Here is a 26,761-nt window from a genome sequence, read left to right as displayed (position 1 = left end):
CTGACGCACACCAGCAACTGCCCCGGCAACAGAACCACCTCTCCTGCAGGTCACCCGAAGCTTCCGTCTGAATCTCCTCTGGCAACAAGCATCAAACTGTCCCTCAGATAGCAGCGCGGGGTGAATTCTCCCGATTACCACAGTGTCCTAGGCCCATCTTCAGGTGCTTCATCAATCATTTTCCTTCCATGAAAAGGTGAGATATAGGAATGTTCACTAATGATGATACCATTTTTAATTCCACTCACAACTTCCTGACAAATTAATCAGCCCATGCCTGCAATGTAGCCCATGCCCAGACCAGATGAAGAGTCCAAATGGAGGGTCTCAACCCAAAATGTTGACTGACTATTTCCCTCCATGGATGCTGCCTGACCCAATGAGTTCCTCCAGTGCCTTTTGTGTTGCTCTAGATTAATTCCAGCATTGCAGCCTTTGTGTCTCCATTGCTATTACTCCCCTAGGTTGCTCAATAGCACTTCTCAAACCTACAACCTCTACCACTAGGAAGGAGAGGTGCTTTAGACACATGGGAACATCACTGCCTGTGTGTTTCCCTACAAGTCATACGCCATAATGATCTGGGAATATATCATTGTCACTACATTGAAATCCTGGAGTCCCCTCACCACATCTGTATTGTGGAAGTATCTTGACCAGAAAGACTGCTCCAGTCTTAGTCATTAACTGAGCACCAACTTCACAAGGGGATTTAGTCACAGACACAAAGAATTTGTTTAATTCCTTTGCTATTTCCTTATTTTCCACTATAATTTCTCCCAGCTGTGTTTGTAAGAGGTGGGTTTTTTTTAGTTCAGTCATGCTATTGATTGATCCCACAATCAGCCACCTAAGGATGATTCAGCAATGCTTGTCTGTTAATTCTTCTACGTCCTTCTGACAGTTTCAGTACTTTCCCAAACCGGGACCTTAAAAATATTTTTAAATATTTTGTTAAATTGTAAACACCAATGTCATTATTGGTGTTTACAATTTAACAAAATATTTTAAAAAATAACAAGTTACTTTGTGCTATTCGATCAGGTTAAAATTAACTAGTTTCCATCATTGTTTAATTTTTAGAAATACTTCTGTAAAATCAATTACTGAAGTCCATCCACATAGTGTAAGGGAAATGTCTTCTCTTTCAGGAAAAGAATAAGAATACATGAAGAGAACTGGAATACTCAGTTGCTGCATCCTATTTTAGCTGAAGTCTACATACTTTCTCTTAAAACTTTTTTGAGTTAAAATAAAGTGATGTGATTTACAGGAATTACTGTTCCTTGTTGAAACATTTAGTCAAAATTTTAAACTAGTGTGCCCTTAATTTAATGAGGTTATATAAAATTCCTTACACTCATTCCTCACACTCACACTCATAGGTCACCAGTGATAAATAGCCCTGATGATATAGTCAAAATTTTCTGTTTGGAATTCAGTGAAAATATATGTACTGTCACAAACCAGCAACAAAACAAACACACTGAGTATGATTCAGTGTTAAAAACTATTTTATTAATCACTATTTATGATAATACGTAAAATAAAAGTAAAAATGTTAGTATGTTAGAATTCAAAAATGTTAAACCTCGAACGTTAACCCCAAAACTAAACTCTTCGTGTGTGTGTGTGTGACAAAGTCCAAAACTCCAAGTTCCAGAATGGTTCTTAAAGTTCAGTTCCGCAAGCCATAAGGTGAAACATGAGCAAGGGCTTCTTCAACAACCACCGTTGTCTGAAGATAAGACGTAGACGTAGAGAACATAGAGAGAGTAAATACGAAATCCAAATGTTCCACGATGGAACCCCAGCGACACTTCAGTGTTTACTCGGTAGTGACTTCCTCACCCCGAAAAGCATCCGAACCGTGGTCGTCCACACACAAATACCTGTTTCCTTCTACAGGTCAGCAACAAAGTGAACTCCACCGGATTACTTCCAACTTCCACACATGGATTTCAGTGGCAAACACAGTTATTGTTTCTCATCCATCGATAGAGAAAACAAGCAGGCTGGTGTCTCTCTCCCTTCTCTCTCTCTCTCTCCTTCTTCAACAACGTCATTACGTCCTTTATCTTCTATTGACGTAAGCACGCCCCACACACACATACACACACACTCTCTATCTTAAAGGGACTTTCACTGAGTCCGTAACAGTACTAATGTAAAGCAATGTGAGCAACTGAAATCTTTACCAACATTTTCTAGAGAAGATCCAGGAGCTCCATGCAAATTCACAGGTCTCAGGCAGTATGGCTGCTGGGACCAGGTGACGGTTGAGGGGTAGGAGGGAGGACAGTTGATGGTTGGGTAATGGTCATTGAGACCAAGAAACAAGATGTTTCTGCAGTTGGGTAGCGGCCCTGCTAGATTACATAATCTTCCAAGCATCGTAGGGATACTCACATCATTTGCACAATGACAAGTGCCAGCAAACACTGGACTGACCACTGTCAAAGCAAGTTCCGATCAACTTGGCCTCTAAACAGACCATATGACTGAAGGCCAATTTCTACCTTCCCCTGTTATATATAGCATGCTGTACTACCAATGCTGACCCATTTAACAATTATAAAATGAATTGCTTTATGAAATAATTTGAAAAAAACAAACACGTGTATCCGATGTTTCCATCCTGCTCTCACAATTTGCTACTGTCCAGAGTCCCTATTACTAGGTTAGTCAAACTTTAAGAATTTGCAGATAATTCAGCCCACTTTTGCACACACTTGTTTTGTACTCAAACAATTGCATAACATTCAGGCTATACAAGCAAATTAGTGAACAGAATTAAATGGTGTAATTTAAGTCTCTGAAGCTGAGTTTCAAAGTATTCATTCATTTGAACAAAAGTAATTGGAAGGCAATAATAGACAGGTTATTTGTGCTGAACATTGCCTTTGTTCATATATATATTAACAAAAAAGATAGGGTACAGCTTTGTATTTGTTAAGGCCTCTTCAAAGCCAGATTATGAAACCATATCGGGGAAGAGATAACAATCAAAAATAAATGTTGATGGATGACAAGTATTGTTGGCAAAGCCATAGCAATATTTCACAATCTCACCACAGCCGTTGATGGTGTGAAGACAGTGTAACAGAGAGAACTTTCTGTTTTTACCATAATTGTTTAGAGGGTTAAAACAAAAAGAATTTTGGTTGGCCAGAGACAATGCTCCCCCTCCCCCCCCCACTCCTTAAATGTACAGGATGTGTAAGCAAATGCAAGGTCACAAAAGTAAATGAAGACCTAGAAATTGAATCAAATAGCTCTGTTTATTTCAGCACTAAATGAAACCATGCTTGTCACAGAGTCAAACACATAATAATATTTCCCAGTTGTTTTATGTCACAAGTTTGCAGCAGAAGGCTTATGAGTGAATGTTTGTTGGGCTAACACACAATGATCATAAAGGCAAAACTTAAGGGGTACCAGAATTTCTTGGCTTGCCTCTTTTGCTGTCTACTCAAGTCTGTATACTTACACTGTACACAGACAAACTGTACACTTGGAGATCAGCCTTGAGCACATGGAGCATTATATTGAGGTCATTGGGATGCAATGGAATTCCATGGAAAGAGTAGCCATCTGGAACATCAAATGCAGCAATACAACTGTATACAGGCCCTCATCAAGGCCTTGTATGTTATGAAGATCATCTTTAGTAGGATACCATTATTTCTGGTCTTAACCGTTCAGCACTCAAGTTTAAATTTGTTGAAAACAAGTTGCCTCTCAACCGGTATTGACTGGGGAGATGTGAATGCGTGTCAAACATTGAAGGTTAGTCAAGGGGTCATGGAAGTTTCTTGGACAGAGGAAGAGAATGAGCGAAAGGGATATTACCATCTAAATTTCATCTGGTGACATTGCTAGGGCCTAACTGAACCTCACAGGAGTGAGTGCATCCTGTGGACTAAGCATCTTCTTCCTCCTTCTCTTCCTGATCCTTTTGCAGAGGCTGTGTCATCTTTGGCATGTCAGCTGAACTCTTGCAGCTCTGCAGTATAGTGGAGTGCATAGTAGATGACCACCATTGCTGACTTATTAGCTGGTGCATATTGAAGAACCCATTTGAAGGTCATTTTCAGCATTCCAGTCCAAGAGTTGCTGTTGCCCAATTTGGACTTGAGGTCATAATTTGGGTGTCCCTGACTTAGAATTACAAAGGCAACAGGTACATGGGAATACAAGATCATCTCCCACTTACATATCAACCTATGTCACTGTTTCTGGATTAAAATCTGGGACACTTTAGCTAGTAGCTAAGGAAATCTAATTAGCTGTTCTATTTACCACTTTATAACATTACTACCTGACATTTCATAACTTTAAAAGTTAAGTCTACACCGCATGCGAACTTTGCACAATTAGTTTCCCTTTCTGCAAAGTTCAATGTTGTACTGTGTCCCATCACAGTACTGTATAATATTGAAATTTCCAGGCATCAGTGAAGGGACAACAAAATTTAGCCGAGGAGGCCTAATTTTCCAATCATTTATGCCTAATAAACTGGCATTAAAAACAAATAAAACTGAGATGTTGAAGGCTAAATTCAGTAGCCCACAAAAGCAGATTTAAACATTTCAGGTGATGCTGGAGATTCCGGGCTTTACGCCTACCAGTTTGTGGGCTGATCTTACTTGCATCATTTTTTATTGTTCACACAAGTTCTGGCATTTAAACCAAGGTAATGTCAATTTATTCATCCCTCCAAAAGAAGGACAACTACTGACTGTAATAATTTATATGCAACCTAAGCAACCAGAACTCAGGTTACCATGTTGATTCACTCACCCAATGGATAACCTGAACCACTCGCTTCCAGTGCAGACACCACACCTATTTTAAGTTGCCCATGATTGCAACATGTTGTTAACACAAACCACATTATTGGGATGTGTGAAGGGCCAGCACTGCTTAAAGCTAGCCTCTTTAACTTACAGACTCTATGGGCTGCATCTCCTAAAATTGAGACACATTTTCACTGGCAGAGAGTGTTAGCAGGTATTCTGAAACTCAGTCTCATTTAGTTGACATTGAAGTTTGACACTAAATAGGGGAGAGCACACTCCAAGGTTTTGTGACTGTTCATCAGAGACTTCTTGAGAAGGAGTTAAAGAGGAGAAAGGCTGTGATTTATCTGTAAGGGACGAGGCGGCCTTATAGACAAAGTGCACAGGGCAGTTGTGGGTCATAACTCTGATGAAAAATGCCCTGAGAATGCAGAGGCAGTGTTGCAAAATATTTAGTGGGCACAAGCTCATGGCTAAGGTCACTAATGAACCTTCAAAAATACATCCTATCAGCTTCATCATTAGTTTCCATGTCCCTTAATGCACCACAGCCTTATCATCATTGTCTATGAATCAGGACACATAGCTTGCCTTCATAGGTTCACATTTTCTCCCACACAACTGCTACTCATGATCTACCTTGTTGTGACCTTGCACCTTATTGCACTGCACTTTCTCTGTAGCTGTGACACTTTACTCTGTACTGTTACTGTTTTTACCTGTACTACATCAATGCACTTTGTACTAACTCAATGTAACTGCACCATGTAATGAATTGACCTGTACAATCAGTTTGTAAGACGAGCTTTTCACTGTACCTCGGTTCAAGTGACAATAATAAATTAAACCAATACCAATACGTGCTTCATAGCCACATCTCACAGAGTTTAGCTTAAATAAAATTAACCAGTAAGATCACAAAAGTTCCTAGTCCATATTAAAGGCTCAAATTGCATTTCCATCCATTTGTTAGCCTCTATTAAAAAGGGACGCTTCCTGTTTTAAAAGTAGGATATAAATGCAACAGCATTGCGACAGGAAATGACAACTGGCTAAAAATTGTATGTAAAGAAATCCAAAATGGAGATATAACAGTGAATCTGTGAGCAAATGATAGAGCAGCTAACACCTCATTCCTGTTTTAGGGCTAATAAAAAGGATGTTCTGATGCAGGAGGTAGATGTGAGGAAAATTGTGTTGCTCGTTTCATGTTATCCTTTGCAAAGGGTAATAAAGCATCACATTGGATTAATATAAAGCATGTATGACTAGGCTGAACTGACCTGCTTCAGAAAACAAATAAAACTGCAGATTTAAAGACAGAAATGGTGGAAGAACTGAGCCACTCAAGCAACGTCTGTGGAGGAAGAAACCAGTTAATGTTTTGGGCCAGGGACTCTTTTGAGGAAAGTGTTGCTTGACTGGCTGAGTTTTTCCAGCATTTTGATCTGCATCGGATTTGACGTAACTCTCCCTGAGTTAATTTGAAAGAATGCATGCAGTGAGATACTCAACTGTTCCATTGTGCAATCTCATGTAGACTCCGATTCTCCTTTTTCATTTAGCCACCCTGGCCATTCTCTTTTCTCTCTTCTACCTTCTGGAAGAAGATACAGGAGCTTGAAAGACCAGATGACCAGACTTAAGAACAGCTTCTTCCCCACTGCTGAACAAATCACTTTTCCACATCCCTTTCTCAGTGGTGCTCCCACGTTCTCAGACTCTTAATTCTACCTCTCTTGGTTATTCCACTATTATCACCTTAGTTCTCTTTGCACTACTTTGGATTTGCAATCTTTGCACCATTCTGTTGTTTTGCAGCCATCATTGTATTTATTATTACTATGTACGACTGTTTACTCTGTGAGCTTCACACAAGCAAGGAATTTCATGGCACCCTGGTGTTTTTGACATTGAACTAATCTGAATCTGAAAGCACCAAGGGTTTCCTATAACAAAATCCATTCTGCCACTCTTGTGCAAATGATTATCACAACAATTGTTGACCACCTCAGTAGCAACAAGGAAAAAAACAAAAATGAAATGAAACTAATGGGAAATAAGTTCATTCAAAGTGTTGCTCCAAATCTCCAGTGAAGTCTTTTTCAAACTATTTCCATCAAGAGTAATCTCCCCAGCTGCCTTTAAATGGGAGGGTGGTTGTATCATCACAGTTACTGGGGTACAATTATATGTAAATTTATCAGAGTCTCTGATTGTCTTTTCTGGGGGAAATAGACAATTTGGCATGACACTGGTTAAAATGATGCACGAACAAAAAATAATGCACGTAAAGATCAGCCCACAAACTGGTAGGCATGAAGTCCTGAATCCCAAGCATAAATTGGTATGTCTAAATATTACATTTTTAATTATCATGCTGCACTGAAAGATGCAAGTGATTATCATGCAAGTTTGTTTTAAAAAGTGACGTTTAGCCACATAAAAAGCATTTTCAACCTAAATTTTGTGATAAAGACCAAAGTCAAAAATAGTGACGTACTATAACCATCATACACGTCTACGCCTCTTGCATAAAAGCAATGAGGTATTCAGTGGTCTAGCAACAGTTGCAACTTTTATGCTCATATGCTTTCACCTATTGCTCTGTATCCTTTGTATGTAAGGAAGCAGGTTATCTCATGACTTACAAGAAATAGGGTGAGCTTCGCTGAGTTTGCTGAGAATCTCACAGTTTGGCTAGTGAATACCATAAGATGGAGACATCATTTTACCTATTCCTACAGCTGCTGATACCTTATGCAGGTACGAGACCCATGGATAATACTTTAATCAGAATTTGAACTTATCAAGCCAAAAGAGACTGCAGATTCTGGAATCTGGAACAATAAACAAAATGCTGGAAGAGCTCAGTGGGTCAAGCAGCATCTGCAGAAATAAAAGCTGTAAGTCAACATTTCGGGTCCAGACCCTCAATCAGTTCTGATCAGGATCTCGAGCCGAAACATCGACTTACATCTTTTGCCTCTGCATATGCTGCTTCACCCACTGAGTTCTTCCAGATTTCTGTTTTTTTTGATTTTACCAAATTTGGATCAGCATTAAATTTATACCATGCGTTGTAAATAAGTGTGAAATGCAACATTTGTAATGAATGATAACAAAATGATGTGATTCTGCTGTTTTTAGTGTTGCTTGAGTTTAATTTACACAATGAAATTGATTTGTGTTACAAACACTGAATTTTCACTGTTACCTTTTTTTTCAAACGAGCTTGAACATCGGCAGTTGCGTTTTAGTTTTCCTAAGCCAGCTATGCCTAATATATATTACTTAATTTTTTTTACTGGAGTTTAATTAAATTCCATCTGATTTTATTGCCATGTTTAAATTTCAACCTGTAGCATACCACAGCTATTTGTGAAAAATTGATTTAAGCTTTCCAAAACTTGCATTATAATTCAGAAATTTGTTCTATGAAAAATAAACTTATGACCTTAGATGTTGAGATCCTTTGTGCTTTGTCATTTGTATCCCTCATAATTCTTATGTTGTTTGCTTTGCTAATTTATTTCAATGTAGTGTGCTTTCATTAAAATATCAGTACAGTCTCAGTTCATAAAGAGGCAACTGCTAATAATTTTTTTTCCATTCCATGCCTTATAATGTTGTTGTATGGTACCTAATGGGTCTGCTTTGTGAAGAACTCCACATGCAGCATACATTGGTTATATTTTGAAAGCAATGCTGTTCAATGGTATTTGAATGTTTAATATTCTTTGTGTACATTTTTAAAACATGCAGGAGCAGCTTTAAAATTGTATTCCAATTACAGTGAAATTGTGATGTATTAATATGAACTTTTAACAGTTTTTGCTCTACTTGAACAAAGACATTTAATGTGTTAACTACTCAAATGGAAATAGCAGAGGTGGTTCAGACAAACACACTCACATTTATTGTGATTATTGCAGTGGCGAACTTTAAACTTGAAATATGTCATTTTACTTACATTTCCTAAATCTCTTTTCTAAGCTGTACACTGGATAAATCAGGATTTACAGCAGCCTGACACTCTTGCTGTCGCAAAAGGAGACTCGATCCTATTAAATTGTTCCTATTTCATGCCTGATCTATCAAGATTTAAGGTTTGGTGGATTTTCTCCAATGATGGATCACGTTCTCCAAAGATAATCGCAAATCTATCAACCATTAATCCTTGGGTGTCTCATTCTCGATATTGCATAAGGCACAATTCTACACTGAAGACATTCACCTTAACAATTACCGATGTTCAAGTTGGTGACAATGGAATCTACTACTGTAAGGTGTTTCGGATGGCACCGCCACCAAGTTTTAAAGCACAAGGAAAAGGCACCCTGCTGAATGTTATAGGTAATTGTTTTTAAATCATTTTAAAGGTTCTTTGGTGGTATTATTTGGAAAATTATTGCAAACTTTTGCAGCAAATAATTTTGTACAGTTGTGTCAGTGATGTGAGAAGTGTGTCACATTTGATCATCGCACTGTGGTGAGTTAGTTGACTTAAGTCAGCATGCTGACAGTAATTCTCAATTTGTCCTCAATGTTCCAGGGGTAGAAAGTTGCAAAATCTACATACACATTTGGTGGGGTGGGCCTGTTGAATTCTCCAATTTTGAGATGACAGTAACAAAAACAGAAAATGCTAGAAATAGCAGATCAGGCAGAATCTGTAGAAAAGGAAACAGTTAATGTCAATGTCCTTTTGTCAGAACTGGGAAAATGTAGAAAGCAAGTATGTTGTAAGTTGCAGTGATGGGGAAGAGTACAACTTAAGAATAAAACTGTGAGGAAAGATACAGCTAGTAAACAATTTACTATTATTTACAATTATTTTACTCCCATGCTTAAAATTAGGAATAATTGGACCAAAATTTTGCCTTATTTCTTAAATTTTTATTTTGCTAGGATGCAGCTCACATTCCTCAATTTAGAACATAGAACAGTACAGCACTGGAACAGGCCCTTCAGCCCACAATGTTGTGCCAAACTAATTAAACTGGTAATTAAGTACCGAACTAAACTAATCCCTTCTGCCGACACAGATCTGCCATATCCCTCCATTCTCTGCACATTCAGAATCAGAATCAAAATCAAAATCACGTTTATTATCATTTACTTATATGTCATGAAATGTGTTGTTTTGCGGCAGCAGTACAGTTCAAAGACATAAAATTACTATAAATTACAAAATAAATAAATAGTGCAAAAGAAGGAATAACAAAGTAGTGTTCATGGGTTCATTGACAGTTCAGAAATCTGATGGCGGAGGGGAAGAAGCTGTTCCTAAATTGTTGAGTGTGGGTCTTCAGGCTCCTGTACCTCCTCCCTGATGGTAGTAATGAGAAGAGGGCATGTCCCGGGTGGTGGGGGTCCTTAGTAATGGATGCCACCTTCTTGAGGCAACGTTTCTTGAAGGTGTCCTCAATAGTGGTGAGGGTTGTGCCCCTAATAGAGCTGGCTGGCTGTCTGAGTTCATGTGCCTATCTAAGTCTATTAAATGCCTCTATCATATTCGCCTCCCCTACCACTCCTGGCAGCGCATTCCAGGCATCCACCACTCTCTATGTAAAAAAAAATTCCTGGCACATCTCCTTTGAACTTACCCTCTCTCACCTAAAATGCATGCCCTCTTGTATTAGACATTTTGACCCTGGGAAAAAGACACCGGCTTTCTTTCTATGCGTTCTTTCTATGCGTTGCATAATTTTATAAAATTCTATCAAGTCTCCTCTCAGCCTCTGCTGCTCCAAAAAGAACAACTCAAGTTTGTCCAACCTCTTCTTATAGTATTTGCTCTCTAATCCAGGCAGTATCCTAGTTAACCTATTCTGCACCCTCTCCAAAGCCTCACATTCTTCCTATAATGGAGCGAATTGTGCCATTGAAGTTTGGTTATTCATGAATTTGAAATTAACTCGCATAAATTAAATCAACATATATAATAATTTTTTTAATGCTCTTTTCAATTGCCCGTTGTATTTATTTTCACATCTCATAAAAGTTAATGTATTTTTATTGCAACAAATGTTTTGATATTTTGATGAATGAGTTGCAGTCTCAGTGAGAATATTTTTTGTGTAAATTACTTTTGTGTGTCTATTCATGTCAGAATGGAAGGTAGTATAATTATCAATTTTGATGATAACTGGCTTTCCATATTTTCAAACTATATTTATCTCATTATAGGTTTTATTTTAATCATAGCTTTTACTGTTGTGAAAAATAAAATAGGTTTAACTTAGCCTGAATCAAATGATATAAAGGTGGGACTTTCTTGCTTGTTCTGATGGCAGTAGAGGAGTAGTCTGAATTAGACATGGGGTCACACTACATTTCAAATGGACAGAGTAGTTGTGCTTGATCCATATTGGCAGTGAGATCCATTCAGGTTGCAAAGATCTGCAAAGAGAGGAAGCATGTCAGAATCAGGCTAAATCAGGCCAGAGTCCTGACTTATGACAGTGTTACATAAGAAGCAGGAATTGTATTGACATGAGGCTTACATAATGGTTGCAAAGTAATTTGTTTTGAATTTAGAAAACAGCTGAGTCCTTTTGTCCTTGTATGAAAGCTATGACAGTTTTGTTTATGGTGTGCATTTTACCCTCATGACTGACAAGCATTGGCTTTTTTTTGCATTTTGCTGCTGGATATGCGAATTGTGCCATTATTTAGTTGGCTGTCTCAACTTGGCTGTCTCAATGACAATTTGTGCTCATTGGCCAGTTCTTAACTGCTTGTGGAGCAGATTTGAAGATAAAGGAATAGAAAGGGGACTCATGACAAATACAACTTTCAGTTTTATGGATTAAAATCTACAAAATCCAAGCAACTCATTTTTGCTCTACAGACAGAAGAAAATGAAAGTAGATTTGCATTTACTCAAGGCTGCTGCAAATTCGTCTTATCTACTATTTTAGATAGACAAGGATCTTTAGATAGACATTTTCATCCAATTCATCCCTGTGCCGAGAATAATCACCAGATGATGCATTAAATCACATCTCTTATTGGGAGTGATGTAGCATTCAGGATTCAGTTGTTGGTTGCGGTATTGTATGAGAAAAATGTTTCACATACTAATTCAACTGACATTGACGCAAGAGGAAAGAGCAAATTGAAAGGCTGATACAATGAAAGGAAAAATAGCTAGAGACCAGAAGTGGTTATGGAACAACATAGAGTCAACAGGGTCAAAACCCAGAGACACAGAGGGCCAAATAAAGGGTGGATGAGTGAAACAAAAATTAAACATATGGCAGTAGAGATGGTATTGGAGATAGGCTGGAAATGCGTGAAAGTGGTAAGATACATGGCAGTCGTTACAGGATTGAAACAGTAGTGGGGCTAGGATGGCTGGGATCAGGTTGCGTGGATTACAATGGAGAACAGAGAGCAAAATATTACATTTAAAGTGTAAAAGTACAGTTATTATGCTGCAAAAAAAAACAAGACATTTGAAGGTTAGGCAAAAATGAAAATATGCAAGTGTTCATTTCTGCATATAAGGCTCATAATCGATATCAATAAAATCTATATTTATAATTCAAGATGTTCACATAAGAAAATACAAACTTGTTTTAGTACCTTTGAAATCTGGATAGCTCTGATGTATGACATGTCACATAAGGAATGATTCCATTGCTAATCTCTCTGCTTTGTTTACACAACAGCTTGTCCTTCTCTTTGGGTCCTGAAATCTTCCGATGAGGTCGCTTCTTCATCTTCAATTATTATCACATGTTTAGCATATGGGTTTTATCCAAATATTATAACATTGTGGATACAACCAACATGTCTCACCAAGCAGCTCATCAGTACAAGCAATTCATCCAATCCCAATGGCACTTATAACTACACAATAACTGTTAGCATCTCAACTGAAAATTGCAGCAAAGCCACTAAATTCACTTGTATCATTCAACATCCAGCGTCACAGACCACGATAAATGGTACTGTCCTCATTGCAGTACAGACAAGTGTTCAAGGTAGGGTGGAAACATAGAATCAATTCAAATATGTTGAAGAAGAAATGTTTTACTAGACATGGACAAAATGGATACATATAAGGAAGACCAATTTAATTCTTTTTTTCTAATCAAACTGTTTTTATATGTTACTTTGTCACCAGGCACGCCTTATTTTTCTGGCTAGCTCATTATTGGATTACCATTTGCTTACTAGTCAGCACAATCTCCACTCTTCCTGATTTATGACACCCATGGTTGCTGGACGGGAGAAGGAAATAACACCAGGAAATAAAGTTATGCCTGCTTTGTGGAAATAGGCAAGAATTTATAATTGTGTGATTGTGTTCAGAATTAGAGTTCACACTCTGAACATCTGGTGAAAAACCGTGCATACTGGAGTAGGAAATGTTCGTGTCAAAGTTACCCCACTTCTAGAATTTAACATTCAGTTCTGGAAATTAATGGGTTAACATTCAGGCTGCTGCAAGCTAAAGAGCTAAAAGGAAGCTTATCAGTGCTTTCTATCAATAATGAATATTAGTGGTAAAATTGTCAGGCCCAAAGCTCTTCATTATGATAAACCACACATACACTCTGTAGCTGCAAAGTACAGCCACGAGTGTCCTTTGTTACGGCAGTACAGACTATTAACATGTTTCCAATTTGGCATCTGATGCCATGTGTGAACTACCTTGCCTGCATCTGATAAGGGCTCCATGCTCACAAGCATACATATGTCAGGCTTCTTTCAGGCTGGATTTGGAAATATCTGTGATTTTCAAGTTTGCTGTTCACTTTTGTTTAAGGGAAATCATGGTTACCTTCCAGCAGAATACATATTTATTCTTGCTCGAGATCAGCAAGTTGAGTGAGTGCACAAATTTGGAAGGTTTGTTGTCTTCTCAATGGTGCAGAATGTCATTGACTGCACCCACATGGCATTGATTGCTTTACATATCAACACTGAGATGCACCACAACCGGAAGAAAGTACAATCCCTCGATGTCCAGTACATCCATGACCAAACACAGGGCAATATGTAGTTCAACACCCAGTCATCTGACAACAATACTGACACAGTTATTCTTTGATGACCCACTGTACCATCAGTATTTGAGCATCCACAACAAACAAAAAGGTGGCCAATGATAATAAGGACTTTCATCTGAACACATGGCTCCACAACACAACACATGGATAATATGCACATTATGAATATTATTCAAACACATGAAGTCTGATAGAACCGACAATCATAGACTCACATGACCATAGAACATGGAACAGTACAGCACAGGAACAGGCCTTTCAGTCCACAATGTTGTGCCAAGCTAATTAAGCTAGTAATTAAATACCTACCTGAACTAATCCCTTCTGTCTACACAATGTCCATATCCCTCTATTCTCTGCACATTCATGTGCCTATCTAAGAACCTCTTAGACACTTCGATCATATTTGCCTCCACTACCACCCCTGGCAGCATATTCCATGCATCTACCACTCTCTGTGTAAATAACTTGCCCAGCACATCTCCTTTGAACTTTCCCCTCTCATCTTAAATGCATACCCTCTGGTACTAGACACTTCGACTATGGGAAAAAGATACCGGCTGTCTATTCTATCTATTGTCTCTCATAATCTGATAAACTTCTATTAGATCTCCTCTCAACCTCCGTCGCTCCAGAGAAAACAACCCAAATTTGTCCAACCTCTCCTTATAGCATATGCTCTCTAATCCAGGCAACATCCTGGTAAACCTCTTCTGCACCCTCTCCAAAGCCTCCACATCCTTCCTATAATGGGGTGACCAGAATTGAATGTGGCCCAAACAGAGTTTTATAAAGCTGCAACATACTGTAACTTCCCAATGCTTGCACTCAGTGCCTCGACCAATAAAGGCAAGCATGCCATATGCCTTCTTGACCACCCTATCAACCTGTCCACCCACTTTCAGGGAGCTATGGACTCGGACCCCGATCCCTCTGTACATCAACACTGTAAAGGGTCTTATCATTTAATAGTATGCTAACCCTTTACATTTGATCTCCCAAACTGCAACATTTCACATTTGGCCAGATTAAACTCCATCTGCCATTTCTACACCCGTATCGGCAACTGATATATATCATGCTGTATGCTTTGGCAATCTTCTACATTATCCACAACACTATCAATCTTTGTATCATCTGCAAACTTACTAACCCACCCATCTACATTTTCATCCAGGGCATTTATATATACGGTATATTTATCACAAACAGCAGAGGTCCCAGTACAGATCCCTGCAGAACACCACTAGTCACAGACCTCCAGCCAAAGTAAGTCCCATCGACCATTACTCTCTGTCTTCTGTGGGCAAGTCAATTCTGAATCCAAATGGCCAAGTCACCATGGATCCCGTGCACTTTAATATTCTGGATGAGCTAACCATGAGGGACCTTGTCAAACGCCTTACTAAAATTCATGGAGACAACATTGACAGCTCTGCCTTCATCAATGACCTTCGTCACCTCAAAAAACTCAATCAAGTTAGCAAGACACAACTTGCCCCACACAAAGCCATGCTGACTGTCCCTGATTAGGCCATAGTTTTCAAAATGCTCATCAATACTATCCCAAAGAATCCTCTCCAATAGTTTCCCTACCACTAACGCGAGGCTCACCAGTCTAGTTTCTAGGATTATCTGCATTTCCCTTCTTGAATAACGGAACAACATTAGCCACTCGCCAGTCCTCTGGGACCTAGCCTGTGGCTAGAGAGGACATGAAGATCTTGGTCAAGGCCCCAACAATGTCATCTCTTGCCTCTCTGAATAACCTGGAGTATATACTGTAAGGCCCTGGAGACTTATCCACCCTAATATTCTTTAAGAGACCCAACACTACCTCTTTCTTTATCTCAAAATGCCCTAGCATATTAATACACTCTACACTGATTTCACTATCCTCCATGTCCTTCTCCTTGGTAAATACCAACACGAAGTACTCATTTAGGACTTCGCCTACATCTTTCACCTCCAAGAAACTCTCCTGGATGCACCTAACAAATTCTGCTCCATCTAAACCTCTTGAAATAAGGAGGTCCCAGTCTATATTGGTGAAGTTGAAGTCACCCACAACAACAAACCTGTTGTCTTTACACTTTTCCATAATCTGCCTGCATATCTGTTCCTCAATGTCCCAGTGACTATTGGGGGGTTATACTAAACCCCATCAGAGTGACTGCACCTTTCTTATTTTTGAGTTCTACCCATACAGACTCAGTAGATGAGCCCTCCAATATGTCCCCCCTGAGTGCAGCTCTGATATTGTCCCTGATTAATAGCGCAACTTCCCCCCCCCCCCCCCCCCCACCTTTTACCTCCCTCTCTATCTTTTCTGAAACATTGAAACCGTGGAACATTAAGCATCTGGTCCTGTCCCTCTCTCAACCAATTCTCTGTAATGCCCACAACATGAACTGATGAACTGATCCATGCTCTAAGTTCATCATCCTTACCCTTAATACTCCTAGCATTAAAATAAACACATTTCAACCCGTCCATCCCATTGTATCTATTACCTTGCTCCTGCCTGTTCTTCCTTACAGACTCACTGGTCGTGACATCTACCTTCCTCTCAATCCCTCCACTTTCTGACCTGGTGCTCTGGCTCCCATCCCCCTGCCAAATTAGTTTAAATTCTCCTGAGAAGCACTAGTGAACCTCCTAACTAGGATATTGGTTCCCCTCCGGTTGAGGTGCAACCCGTCCCTTTTGTACAGCTTGCTCCTGCCCAGAAGAGGTTCCAATGATTCAAACACCTGAAACCCTGCCCCCTGCATCAGCTCCTCAGCCACACATTCATCTATCTTTCTATTCCTGTCCTGACTAGGACATGGCACCAGGAGTAATCCAGAAATTACTACATTCGAGGTCCTGCTTTTCAGCCTTTTTCCTAACTCCCTATACTCATTGTGCAGGACCTCTTCCCCCTTTCTACCTATGTCATTGGTGCCTGGAACCGGGAGGCAACACAACATCCTGGCGTCTCTTTTGCGACCACAAAATCCCATGTTTGTCCCCCTAACTATCAAGTCTCCTATCACTATTGCTCTGCCTGACTTTACCCTTCCCCGCTGCGCCTCAGAGCCAGCCACAGTGCCCCTGACCTGGCTGCTGCTGCTATGCCCTGATAGTATCCACCCCTAGCTGTATCCAATGGGATATACTTGTTGCTGAGAGGAATTGCCACAGGGGAATCCTCCACTGTCTGCCTACTCACTCTACCTTTCCTGGTGGTCACACAACTATTTGCTGCCTGCACCTTAAGTGTGACCACCTTACTAAAACTCTTACCTTTGATGCTCTCAGCATCCCGGATGATGCTAAGTATGTCCAACTCCAGCTCCAGTTCCTTAATGCAGTCAGCTAGGAGTTGCAGCTGGGCGCACTTCCTACAGGTGAAGTCTCCCTGATCTCCCACATTCTGCAGTCTCCCTGATCTCCCACATTCTGCAGGAGGAGCATGCCACTGCCCTAACTGCCATCTCAGCTACTCTAATAGGGAGAACGGGTATTTCAACAGCAATTCCAAGACCAACCAAATCTTGCTGCTATTTTCTAGATATTGTTGTATATGAATTAGCCACATCATTTGCCTATATTACACTTCTAAGTTTCCGAGTAGAAAAATAAACTTCAACTGTGGATCGTCTCATTGCTTTGATTCAGTTGTTAAAAGTCACATCTCTTACATGATTTCAAAGCAATTAATTACTTGTAAAGTAACTTGGCAGATGCTGAGGAAATGAAAGAGACTATATATATATATATATACAAGACTACAGTTCTTGTTACTGCATTGCAGGAAGATCAAAAAACATTTTAAGAAGTACATACTTTTAGAAAACAATCTATGATGTCCATTATAATTTTGAGAAAGTATGAAATATGAAAAACTTGTCACTAAAACCAAGATCTAAAAGCTGAATTTGATTCTAAACTAAATTGATGAATAACAAAATTATGTAATTTTACATGGTCTTAAAATGGAACTAATTTTCCACACAAACAAATTTCCATTTCCGGCTATTCATGAAAAACAAGTTTTGTGGTTTCTGGTGCTGTGCTATATCTTAAGGTCTGCAAATTGAAATTCAATTGATGTAAGACCAGATCTAATCCAGTCAAATAACTTCATGCATTTGAGTTTTTAAAGAAAGATGAAAAGCATACAAGGCCATCTGGAAGGTGGATTTACAGATTAAACTCTGGAAATATGTTAACAGAATCAAAAATAAATGTTAAAAATTAGGAATTAGTGGAAACAAATAACTTTACATATTTAAATTAAAGATAGAAGGCCTCACTATAAGAAAAGTAACAGCTAGAAAGAAAAGAAATTAAATAAAAACAGCAAATGGAAAACAGTTATAAAAATAGCAAAAGTGAGAACATATTATTTGTGCAGAGGGGACAGAAAATTTTGAGGTGTGGTGTGTGGTATAAACAAAAAGCCTTATCAAATAAGAAGTCTGGTCCAAAGAATCTACTGTCTTCCAATAGATTATGACAAATTTAGCATGCAGATTTGATTGGCCCCTGAACAGACAGCCTGACACTCCACTTGTGTTTGCATCTATTGTCTCGCTTTGTAATTAACATTATAATAAGCAAAATATCAGATGTAACTATCTTGAAGGCATTAACATATAAGATAGTTTAGTGTATACCTCAAAGTGAGACAGACAACATGTTCATGAGGAGTGATCTTATCTGCCACGATAAAGTCATCAACGTAAAGAGGAGTGGGTTTGTGGATTACCTCACTCAGAAAAGTACAGGTGTACAGGTTATTTTTTTAAACCAAGTCCATCTGACAAAAACAGGTAGATTTGGAGCTCAATAGCCCTCCTGAAGAAAAGGAGAATCATCTTTCAGAAAACAGCTCCTTTATTTACCCACCATCCAACTTCTACTAGTATGTTCATCATATTCAACAGGGGAAATACCCCATATTTCCCCTGTTGAACAAGACATAAGACATGCTCCTTGAGGCCTTTTCCCCAAACCTCCATGAGCTTTTCGGGCCCAATGGTTCTTCACCATTCGAAATCAAAATGCAGCTTGTATTGAGTTCAAACAAGTGAAAGTAGCATCATAATACTAGCCAAGTCAAAATATTCTGATTAGGAACTTAAATAATAGTTGTATGGAACTTCATGCATTTGTACTATATTAAAACAGTTTTGGGACACTGCAGAACTATGAATGATAATTAATTTTGTAATAATACATTGGTAAGATTAATTGATGGAGAAAGAAAAGTATGATGCAGGGAAATGAATTGTTGCAAAAACTTTCTTTGGATAAGGAGATTGAATGTATTGAAATTGATTTGTTGTCTAAATGATCTACGCATCAAGTGATTTAACAATCTCAATTTTCTATAGATTATAAATGGAGTACCTTGATTTCCATTTTACTTTCCATAAGTGGAGGAACAGCTTGTGTTATCCCTCTTGTGCTCTTCCTTAAAAAATGTGCACACAGTAAGTGATTTCACAGATAACTTCATAGATCTCTCCCTAAGGAAAATAATGCATTTTTAGATTCTATCCTGACTCTGCATCATAATCCTCACTCCACTTATCTTGTGTTTGCATATATTCTCTCATTTTGTAATTAACATCAAAATATCAAGCAATATATCACATGTAACTACCTTGTAAGCATAACATACAAGATATTTTAGTTTAGTGTATACCTCAACACTTTACTACAACATAAAGACTATTCTTTAAAACTAATTGTTAACTCTCATTATTATTTTATGTAGAAAGAAAAGGAATTCAAGAACAAAAGAGAATTCAAGCTAGTAATCGACCATTGAGCCAGCATAATAACATGGTAAATGTAAAATTAATTTTTAAAAACTGAATGTAAATTTAGGCCTTTCTAGTTTTTAATTCAAAGCAGATGTTGGTGTGCCCCTGCTCAGAATCCTCTGGCATTCCCACAGAGCCAGACCAGGAGAAACAGGCTCAAATTTGAATATGGACAATGAAATGTATCCTAAAGTGAACCTTGGATATTCTTGATGTCCTGCTAAGTTTTATCTACAATTTTACTTAAAAGTCATAGAGCCACCAAACAAAACAGCAAACAACTCATTAGAAATGGTGATGTTAATAAGTATCATATAGTGAGACCACAGTATGTATGTGGCTGGTCCAACTTGATTTTTGGTCAATAGAAATTTACAAGAGTCTCATCAATGGTAATGCCATTAAATGTCAAGGGTAGATGGTATGATTCCACATTGGAGTGCTTTCCCATTAACTTCAGACTTGCAAGGCTCTATGATGCCACACTTGATCATCTGGGAAGTCACTCATCTCAGCTCTGGAAGGTGATGAAGGCAGGAGCCATGAAGACTCAGTTTAGCAAAACCTAAACTGGGCATCAGTGAACAGGTGATTAGAGAGTAAGTGCACCTTGAAATTCCTTTCAATGGCACTTTGCAATATTCTGCTAATGATTGAGAATAGACTGATTGGTTGGTAATTACACAGATTGGATTTGCCCTGCTTGGTGTAAACAGAATATACCTCCATTGTTGGATGGATGCCAGTATTGTAATTGTAATAGAGCAACTTGCCTGGTTTGAGAATTCATCTTCAGTTCTACAGGTAAGCAGTTGTTTGGTTCCATTGCCTTTGCCATACCCAGTGCTCTCTCCCCTTTGGTAGAAGTCTGGCTTCTATGATCATGGGTGTTAGGGATTATTCTGGAGCTATGAAATTATGGATAGCAGACATTAATTCGAGTAAGGACTGGTCTTCAGTTCTTAATGTAAATTGCAAGCAGTAATCAGGTTGAAGTTAGGACAGCTTTACAAACAAACAGCACTGTCTAGAGAACACAGGCTGCTGGCTCACAGCAGGGGTCAGGCTGCTCAAGCTATGGTTTGTAAAGTGACATGACCATGAAACGTTATCACCTGCATCAGCCAAACAATACAATGGACTATGTTAATTGGCCTACATCAAACAAGTCACCTCCAACTAAGTTGTTTTGCACCCTTCTTCCAGAGATCAAGGAGAGCTGGGAGATCAGACAAAATTTTGTCACTTAGCATATCAAATATGGTCATGGCATATTTGCTGTGTCAATAATTGGGATATTTATGTACTCAGAGAGTTAGCCCTCACAACATTAATCTTGGCATCAGGTTCTCTGTCCTCAGTAGCTCTTTAGAGCTTTCGTGTGAAGTAGTTTGTCCCAGCAAAGGTGTTTGAACCTTCAGAGGTGTCTTATTAGTTACAATGTGCTCCCACTGTAAATATGTACATTAATCCCTAACAGCTATTTGTCAGACACAAAATACTGAAGTAAATCATGTAATTGTAGTTATTGAAATTGTATTGAATCACCTGCTGTTACTTTTGATCGAAAGGATATAAAAATGTGATGTACTTTGAGTTTGAAAGACTCTACTGTGAGAGTCCCCAAGAGAATGTCTGCTTTAGTCACATCACAACAATGGGGATGATGATTGACAAATGTTACTTCAGTATCTTCAGGTGCACAGTTGGAGACACATTGCTGGAAGACAATGGGGGTGAACTTAGAACATAGACTTTGGCCCACCATGTCTGTGCCGACCATGATGCCAATCTAATTAATCACCTGCTTGCACAGGTGATCTTTTACATGATCTTAAAATGGAGCTAATTTTCCACACAACAAATTTCCATTACTGGCTGTTCATGAAAAACAAGTTTTGTGGTTTCTGGTGCTGTGCTATATCTTAAAAAGCAAGACTTCTAAGGTTGTAATCTCTGCTAACAAGTATAGGAATAAGAGGATAGGTCAGATGAATGTGTGACTGAAGAGATGGTGCTGGAGGGAAAGCTTTAGATTTCTGGTTTAGGTTTCTGGATCACTGGGAGCCCTTCTGGGGAAGGTGGGCCCTATGCAAGTGGACATGTTGATCATGAATTACAATGCGTTCAAAATCCTTATGAAGAGATTTGCGAGAGCTGTTGCAGAGGGTTTAAATTAATTCGGCAGGGAAATGGGACAAAAAGTGGGAGTGCAGGAGGGGGTGAAAAAAAGCAAATATAGAAGCAAAACTAAGTCTCCGGGCACGTGGGAGGAACGCAAGACTGGACTGCTATTTTAACTCCAGGAGTCTGACAAGTTAGGCTGATGAACTGATGGTGGTTAATATATGGAAATGTGATAATGTTGCTATCTTGGATATATAGTTGAAAGACGTTAGGATTGACATGGTATAGAATCTTCAGGCAAGACTGAGTGTGGGGGTAAGGATGTATTACAGTATTACTCAAGGAGTCAATTACTGGAGTAAGATGGGAGGATATCCTCGATCAACTTGGCTGGTTTGGGAATACAGGAGGGATGTGGTTTGGCTCCTTTGCCTTTGCCATATCCAGTGCTGTCACCCCTTTGGTAGAAGGTTGGCTTCTGTGATCATGGGGACAATGGTTGACAGATGTCTTCAGGTTTGTAGTTGGGAAGGAAATGAAATGAGGCCATGTGGGTGGAGCTCAGAAACAGAAAGGAAGCAATCACTTTTTACTACAGGTCTCCAAATGGTCAACAGAAAATAGAGGAACATATATGTAAGCCAATCACTGAGAAGTGCACAAATAATTGGGTAATAATAGCAGGGGATTTTAACTTCCCCAGTGTAAACTGGCATCAAAGTCACACAAAAGACTGAGAGAGGCAACATTTTAAAGTGTGTCCAGGAGAACCCTTTGAGAGAGTGACAATGGTCTTACTATGATGGTAAAAAGAAAAGCCAAAAGTAAATTCAGTTGTATGCTTCTCCTATTTTGTAGAATGAGAACAATGAGGAAGAGATCTGCTATGCCAAACTGCAATGGGGAAACATGCAGAGAGCAAGAAAGGAGGAGATTGTGTACAGCCCAGTTCTTCACTGAAAGACTAATGGAGAAAACAACTGCAAGTAATGAAGCAGATCATTACAAATAAATTGGAACATTATTGAATAAGCCTTGGATCGAACTTGTGCATCCAAATCCTTGATGAAATCGTCAATTTGTTTTTTTCTTTTCCATTTTCTTGGAGTTGGACAGTTAGGTGCAAGTCATGTTTGTATATTGTTCCATAGGTATCTTTATGCTGGGTTTGGGTGAATATGTTGTCTGTTCTGTATACGCAGTTCTTGTGTTCCATTTGCCGTTGTGGATTAGTTGTGTACTGAAAGTTACTGTTCTATCTGGTAGTATCAGTATTGGAGGCACAAGAGACTGCAGATGCTGGCATCTCGAGCAACAAACAATCTGCTGGAGGAACTAAATGGGTTAAGCAACATCTGTGGGGGCGGGGGGGAAGGAATTATTGACGTTTCGGGTCAAAATACTGTTAGTATCATTATTGTTTCTGTATTATGCCTTATTATTCTGTGCAAGCATACAACTATGTGCATCTAAAGAAAAATAATTGGACATATTTTAGTCATTGTTTAAATCTATTTATTTGAAAAATCTTTAAAAGAAAGTATCTGAATCCTGCAGCTAGAATTTAATGTTAATTATTGTCCCAATTCTATCAAGTACCAAGTTGCTGCCAGTTTTTGCCTGCTCCCTAAAGCACACTCTTACCTAGAGAAGATACTCAGATACGAAGCTCCTCAGGTCAGCTGGCTCTAGCTGAACAACAAAGCCCAATGCAGCAAGGGACCTTTCTGCTGATAAAAGGCAACTTCACCCACAAAATTACTTTGATGATTAATTGTGCCATGGTCTCAGGTTTACCACCTGTCAAATTTGTGAAAGAGATCAAATATTTTCAACTTCCACAAACATTCAAAAACTATTTTAAAAATTGCTAAAGTTCTTAGAAGTTTTAAAAATTGAAATAATTAGAAAAGACTGAAAAACAAATTAATAAATTAAAATTAATTAATCTGAAACTGTTGTCTAATGCTCAAAAATGTATTATATTATGTATGATGGATTTTTCTCAATTGGTTTTTCTTATTCTGCTGAACTGTTTCAAAATGTGATTGTCTCAATCCGAAAGACTGATATCTATCATCAGTGAGCACTTCACTGTCTCAAAAGAAAAATCCCTGCAGCATGATATTCAAAAGGGCCTAATATCAATGAACATCTTGCAATACAACTGGTTTCTCTTTTAAAAGAGCTTGATGGTACAGAACAAAGAAGATAGAACATTCCAGCACAGTACGTGGTGCACTGTTCTACTGTGCAGTGACACCTGCACAAATATGACCTTCATGGAAGAGTCATCAGAAGAAAACCTTTCCTGTTGTTGATGTTGTGCCGGACCTATCTAAACCTACTCCACAATCATTCTAACCCTTCCCTCCTACACAACCCATAACCCTCCATTTTTCTTACATCTATGTGCCTATCCAAGAGTCTCTCGGATGTCCCTATTGTATCAGCCTCTACCACCACCCCCGACAGTGCATTGTAGGCACCCACCACTCTGTGTGTAAAAAAACCTACCTCTGACATCTCCCCTAAACTTTCCTCAAGTCACCTTAATGGATGTCCTCTGGTATTGGCCATTGCCACATTTGGAAAAAGGTACTGGCTGTCCACTCTAGCTACAGTATGCCTCTCATAACCTTATACACCTCTATCAAGTCACCTCTCATCCTCCTACGCTCCCCTTTATCCTCTTTGACTCTCACCAACTTTTATCGATGCACCATAGAAAGCATCCTATCTGGATACATCACAGCTTGGTACGGCAACTGCTCTGCCCAGGACCGCAAGAAACTGCAGAGAGTTGTGGACACAGCCCAGTGCATCACGGACACCAGCCTCCCCTCCCTGGACTCTGTCTTTACCTCTCGCTGTCTTGGTGAATCAGCCAGCATAATCAAAGACCCCACCCACCCAGGACATTCTCTCTCCTCTTCCATCAGGTAGAAGATACAAGATCCTGAGGGCACGTACCACCAGACTTAAGGACAGCTTCTACCCCACTGTGATAAGACTATTGAATGGTTCCCTTATACAATGAGATGGACTATGACCTCACGATCTACCTTGTCGTGATCTCACACCTCATTGCACTGCACTTTCTCTGTCGCTGTGACACTTTACTCTGTACTGTTATTGTTTTTATCTGTACTACATCAATGCACTCTGTACTAACCCAATGTAAATGCACTGTGTAATTAATAGACCTGTATGATCAGTATGCAAGACAAGTTTTTCACTGTACCTCAGTGCAAGTGACAATAATAAACCAATACCAATACCAATACCAAAAAGAAAAGCCCAAGCTCGCTCAACCTATCCTCATTAGACATATTCTCTAATCCAAGAAGCATCTTGGTAAATCTCCTCTGCACCCTCTCTAAAGCTTCCACATCTTTCCTATAATGAGGTGACCAGAACTGAACACAATACTCTAAGTATGGTCTAACCAGAGTTTCATAGCGCTGTAACATTACCTCGTGGATCTTGAACTCGGTCCTCCAACTAATGAAGGCCAGCGCACCACACGCCTTCTTAACAACCCTATTAACTTGTGCAGCAACTTTGTGTGATAGAACATAGAACAGTACAGCACAGAACAGGCCCTTTGGCCCACAATGTTGTGCCCACATAGTTATTCCCTGCTACCTACAGAATGCCCATATCCCTGTATTTTCCTCTCATTCATGTGCCCATCCAAGCCCCTCTTAAAAGCCCCCAATGAATTTGCCTCCACCACCCTCTCAGACAATGCATTCCAGGCATCCACCACTCTCTCAGTAAAAAATGTACCCTTCATGTCTGTTCTGAACCTACCCCCCTCACCTTATGCCCTCTGGTATTGGATCGCTTAATAATGGGAAAAAGATATTGCTTGTCCAGCCTATCTATGCCCCTCATAACTTTATACACTTCCAACAGATCACCCCTCAGCCTCCGCTGCTCCAGAGAAAAGAGCCCAAGTTTGTCCAGCCTCTCCTGATAGCACATGCCCTCAAATCCAGGCAGCATCCTAGTAAACTTCCTCTGCACCCTCTCTAAAGCCTCAACATCCTTCCTATAGTGAGGTGACCAAAATTGCAGGCAATACTCCAAATGTGGCCTAACCAGAGTTCTATAGAGATGCATCTTAACTTCTTGACTCCTATACTCAATACCCTGATTAATAAATGCAAGCATTCCATAAGCCTTCTTAACCACTTGAGTAGCCACTTTCAATGAGTCATGGACTTGTACCCCAAGGTCTCTCTGCTCTTAAACACTGTTAAGGGTCTTGCCCTTAAAAGTGTACTGCCTCTTGACATTAGTCCTACCAAGGTGCAACACCTCACATTTATCCTTGTTAAACTCCATCTGCCATTTCTCTGCCCACATCTGCAGCTGATCTATATCACACTGTATTTGTTGCCAGTCTTCTACACTATTCACAACTCCACCAATCTTGGTATCGTCTGCAAACTTACTAACCCATCCATCAACATACTCATCCAGGTCATTTATGTACATCACAAAAAGCAGAAGTCCCAGCACAGATCCATGTGGAACATCACTACTCACAGGCCTCCAGCCCAAGTAAGATCTATGGACTTGGACCCAAGATCCCTCTGTTCCTCCACATTACTAAGAATCCTGCCAATAACCTTGTACTCTGCCTTCACGTGGACCTTTCAAAGTGTATCATTTCACACTTCTGCAGATTCAACTCCATCTGCCACTTCTCTGCCCAGCTCTGCATCCTGTCTATATCCCGTTGTAACCTATGATAACCTTCTACACTATCCACAACACTACCAACCTTCATATCATCTGCAAACTTACTAACCCACCCTTCCACTTCCTCATCCAATTATTTTATAAAAATCACCAAGAGCAGTGGTTCCAGAACAGATCCCTGTGAACACCGCTAGTTACCAACCTCCAGGCATCTCCTACATCTCGTTCCATCTACTACCACCCTCTGCATCCATATGATGTATGGAGGGAAGTT

At 39.4% G+C, this 26,761-nt stretch overlaps 2 long non-coding RNA genes across 3 annotated transcripts in view; one reads left to right on the top strand and one right to left on the bottom strand.

Moving 5' to 3' along the window:
- The first annotated feature begins 51 nt into the window (after nucleotides 1-51).
- Nucleotides 52-12,741, top strand: LOC127580314 (uncharacterized). 2 transcript variants are annotated; one of them, XR_007957806.1, is made up of 3 exons: nucleotides 121-196; nucleotides 8,799-9,158; nucleotides 12,482-12,741. It is a non-coding gene; the product is annotated as an uncharacterized LOC127580314 (long non-coding RNA). The 2 variants fall into 2 exon arrangements; XR_007957805.1 differs by lacking the exons at nucleotides 8,799-9,158; nucleotides 12,482-12,741 and adding an exon at nucleotides 1,152-1,276 and having other exon boundaries at nucleotides 52-196.
- Nucleotides 9,938-26,761, bottom strand: part of LOC127580313 (uncharacterized) — a 34,261-nt gene continuing 17,437 nt past the window's right edge. The window contains exons 2-4 of the long non-coding RNA XR_007957804.1: nucleotides 20,417-20,555; nucleotides 19,229-19,343; nucleotides 9,938-11,207 (exon numbers count right to left, since the gene is read on the bottom strand). This is a non-coding gene — a long non-coding RNA (uncharacterized LOC127580313). The remainder of the gene's footprint in view (nucleotides 11,208-19,228; nucleotides 19,344-20,416; nucleotides 20,556-26,761) is intronic.

Source organism: Pristis pectinata, chromosome 19 (assembly GCF_009764475.1).
Source record: "Pristis pectinata isolate sPriPec2 chromosome 19, sPriPec2.1.pri, whole genome shotgun sequence".
In the NCBI taxonomy this organism is placed as follows: domain Eukaryota; kingdom Metazoa; phylum Chordata; class Chondrichthyes; order Rhinopristiformes; family Pristidae; genus Pristis; species Pristis pectinata.
Note: the sequence above shows the minus strand (reverse complement) of the source record. Positions and strands in the feature narration are given on the sequence as shown.